This window comes from Muntiacus reevesi, chromosome 1 (genome assembly GCF_963930625.1).
Source record: "Muntiacus reevesi chromosome 1, mMunRee1.1, whole genome shotgun sequence".
Classification (NCBI taxonomy): domain Eukaryota; kingdom Metazoa; phylum Chordata; class Mammalia; order Artiodactyla; family Cervidae; genus Muntiacus; species Muntiacus reevesi.
Window position 1 is genome coordinate 161,227,563 of NC_089249.1, and position 4,576 is coordinate 161,232,138.

A 4,576-nucleotide genomic window follows, 5' to 3' on the forward strand; every position below is an offset into this window, starting at 1 on the left:
GGTCCAGGGGTTCAGATATCAAAGTTCTCTCCTTCTCTGTATCTGTCCATGTCTCTCTCCATCTCTCATCTCTACTTGATCTCTGGTTCACTTGGCTTGTTGGCCTCATTTTCTCCTATTGGAGAATTTTTCCTTCATGGGGTCGGTGAACTAGCCTCGGGTGGCTCCAGCCTGAATGCTCAGAAAAGGAGGGAGCATTTTCTTGATGGAGTTGACAGGAAACCCCCAGGGAAGAGTCAGGTTGGCCCAGCGTGGCCATGGACCCAGCCCTGGACTAATCACTAAGGCTAGTGAAATGGAATGATCTGCAGGCCTGTGTCGCACACCCGCCTCTAGGTTCTGCGGCTGGGGACTGAGTGGGGCTCAGTGCCACTTAAACCACACAGAATTACTGAGGGATATTGCTTCCAGGCAGGGATGCCAGGCAGGCCACCTCAGGCTAGGACAAAATGGTGGAAGGTGATGTTACATTGGGTCAGTAGGGAGAATAAAATTGTGACATTGCTCATCAAAGCCCAACTGGCAGTGAGACCCAAAGACCCATTAACAGACTATAGAGTTGTTAATGCTGAAGTGGATTATCGAGAACACATTTAAGGAACTTGGGTGTGCCACAGCCTTCCTGGCATGGGTTGCTACCTGCCTTACTTCCCAGCGCTAGATTGGGTATTAAGAAGCATGCTGGATGTTAGCTCCAGTGGCCTGCAATTCCAGCATTTTTATCATCTGCTCTGAAGGTGCAGCTGCTGCATTAGAAAGGTCAGGTCCTCAGGTCGCCGAGACCATCTTTAATGAGGGAGGGCAGGCCATTTGGAATGGCAAAGGGATCTGGAAAAGAGGCTTGGCTGACAGCCTGGGGCAACCCTCAGAAGCTGCACTTACACCCTTGAATGACATAACCCAACTCTGCCTCTGGGTCCCATATGGAGGTGAGGAGTCCGCAGAGTGCTTTACCCAGAAGTGAGCAATGGTTGACCGTGAAGGGGAAAAAGTGGGTCCAATGGGCTGGGAGGGTATGGAGCACCTCTTGAGGCCCAAACCTCCTGTCCTAGAACCACAACGATCGCCCTGATTATCAGGACCCTGATTACACAGGACCCTGTGTGCCCTGTAAATGGACTGTGGAAGCAGTTGGTACTGTTTCAAAAAGGCTGCCCCGCAGCACTGAGGTCCATGCATGATGACTTTGGGCCTTGGGGAGGGAACAGATGCTGGGGCTAATTAGGGCATGGCTCCTCTGGCCCACGACGGCAGAGGACATCCAAATAAAGTGGGACACCTGCGCCCAGTGCATTATGTGGACAACACTGCTTCCTAACCAGCCTTTGTGAAGAGGACTCAGAGTGGCAGGCTCTTAGAAACATTGTGCCCTAAATATTGTCTTCTGAAACCAGAGTCCAAATCAGGAAGACACAGCTCCTCCCATGTGCAGGGGTCATGAAGCATCCTCCACAGTAGGGGTGTGGAGGGAGAGGTTCTCAGTTTATGGATTTCCTGTCTTTATAAACTCTCACCAAGAAACTGTGAGTTTTTTTTTTAAGAATCATTTTGCCAGCAGACTTATAATTGGCAAGGCTAGGACCACTCCCTAAAATGGACCCTAACCCAAGGAATTCCATAGAACTTTATTAAACATGCATGGAAAGCTCTCTCCAAATCAACAGTGGCAGTGACGCTGGTGTGCAGATGCTCTGATCCCCGCCAAGCCCTGGGAACAGCGCTGCTGACGGCTCTCTAGCATGATAGTTGCACTGGAGCCATGGCCACTGATTGACCTTATTTTGGGCTTGATAGCAAGGGGACACCCAGGGACAGTCTCACCCAGTATGGCACCACGCTGAAGGATAAACTTCAGGTGACTGATGGTTCATCACCATGGAGGATCGGTGGAATGGTGCACAGAAAACAAGATGAGAGTCTGAGGAGCAGACATCTGCTGTTTTGGCCTGCTCAGAAGCTATTTATCCTTCCTTTGGTGACCACACTCCCCTTTTTACTTAGGAAACCACACCTGAGCCACTCTCAGCCTGTGTCGTTTAGGGGTCAGGCACTAGGGGAACCCACGATAACCATCAGGCAAGACATAAAGGTAGATTCCTGATGATATTGTTTAAGCCAGAGTTGGTAAAGTTTTCTACAAGGGCAAGTAGTAAATATTTTCAGTTTTGTGGTTCTTAGATCTCTGTTGCGACTACTCCACTCTGTGGTCATAGGGTGAAAGCAGCCATATATAATATGTAAACAATTAAGCATGGCTGTGTTCCAATACAAAGGTATTTACAAAACAGGTGGCAGGTTCGATGTGACTTATAGGCTGTAGTTTATCAATCCTTTGTTTAAGTATCTGGATCCAACTGAGCCTGAAGCCAACTGCCCTTGGGATTTTTCAGTTAATGAACCAGTGCGTTCTTTTACTTAAGGCAATTTGAGTTGGTATTCTTATCAATACAACGAAAAGCTTTCTTACTAATTTATCCAGGTATAGAACCAGGGTTGCAGACTGGAGAAGGGGTTTCACAATGGATTTGGCAACCCCAATTAGGCATGAGACAGCTTTGCCCTAAGGGAAATCCTGTATCTGATCAGGATGCCTGACTGTTTGTAACATGCAGCCAGAGAGGCAGGACTGTTAAGAGTGTACATCCAAGCAAACTTCCATGCAATGGAGACCTGGAAGTGTGGGCACCTACCTGCCTGAGGACGCTGACCATAACCACATGATCAGTGGAACGGGAAATGTCCCAGTGAGGCTGAGGAGATGTCAACCCTCTCTCTTGGTGAGGAGTGGGAAGAGATGAATGCTGAGGAGGATAACAAGTGGGGAGGGATGCGTGATGACCACATGGAGTGGGAGCCTAGAGACATCTTGATCCCAGACACCTACTCCTCTCTATTGGGATATGAGAGCCCTCTTTATAACAGTTAATCTGGGGATAGTAGATGATAAGGAGAAAGAAAAGCGTGTAATAAAGGGAGGGTGGTGGAAGGAGAGCTGGGAGCTGGAGCATAGGGTCAAAGGGAAACTTACCAGTCAATTGACTGATGGATTAGAGGATGATTTTGCCTAAGATGGGCACCCCCACCTGTCCAGGTATGTGGATGCCCCAAGCCCTTGCTGCCCTTCACATGGAAGGGATTTGAATTTCCCTTTATGAGGAAATAGGAAACTCCAGCCTCAACAGATATTCAGTTCCTTAAGGGGGTCAATCTTTCTTTCCCTCGAGCAGAGCAGTTGGGGGCCCATATACTTGGACTGGTTTGGGGTCCAGTCTTTCTTTACCTGCTGGCTGAGCAGATGCCAACGGACAGGATGGGGCAAAAAGGCACTCTGTTCCTGGGATGGGAGATGACCTAGAGTGGCAGGTTTCAGATAGGAAGAGTTTGCATTCAGAAGTAATTACAGAGACTAGAGGAGGCTGTCAGGGTTCCGCCCGTATTCCCCAGGGAAGGTTTTTTTGCATACCAGCTCCAGAGCACTTTCACACTCAAGAACGAGCACTCTATCTACCTTTGTCAGATGCTGAGCTCAGATAAGGGCCGGGGAATTGACACGGAGGAGGGGCAGCCTTTACCAGTGAGTGTGGGACTCCCTGGTCCTTGGTCAGGATGACCCACAGTAGAAGTAGTAGTCACTCGGTCCTGTCTGACTCTTTATGACCTCATGGACTGTAGCCCATCAGGCTTCTCTGTCTGTGGAATTCTCCAGGCAAGAATACTGGAGTGGGTTGGAGCTTCCCAATGCATGGATTGAACCCGGGTCTTCTGCATTCAGGCAGCCCTCAAAGTCTCCGTGTGGAATGGAGCCAAGTTTACCCTCCATGGAACTTTGCTCAGTATCCCACCCTCACTAGAACTCCCTCCCTGCCTGGTGACCCCACCTCCCCCTCTGCTACTGGTTTTCCCAGGAATTCTTAAGTCTCCAGCACACAAATTCTCCTTTCAGGGTTTGCTGCTGGGGAACCAACCCAAGTCTCTGTGGTCCTGTGAATGGACAGCTCTGAGTGCACAGAGCAAGCAGACAAGGTGCCTGGCCCCCGAGTTGAGGTGGTGACCCCAGGTCACTGGGAAGGGGAAGGTGCTCTCACACATGTGCACCGGTCCCAGAAACATTTGGAGCGAGCTGTTTCCATGGTGCACAAGTCCAGCTCTGAGTATCTGGAATGGCTGAAGTCAGTCAGCCTGGGGACAGTTTGGCCAGTTCTCTTGAACAATTTTAGACCCTCCAGAATCTGGATGGGCCACCTGCATTCCAGCTCTTAGTAAGGGAGGTTGGGATCAGAGGACAAACTCAGGGACCTGGAGGTGATGTAGGTCAAATTCTCAAAAGATGAGGCCTGGGGGAGGGGGAGATGAGCCCTTAGTCTGAGGGCCCCTCATACGGGCTCCAGACCTGGGTAGATACCACTCCTAAGTTTGGTGCATGGAGATTCCTGGGTCTTATGTCTTCCCAGAGGGCCCAGCAAAAGGCAGACAGCCTTGGGGACAAGCCAGGACAATCCAGGACTTTGTGTCATGAAACCCTCCACATTCTTCTGCTCTGAAAATGTTATAGATCGTGGCAGTGAAGGGTATGTTA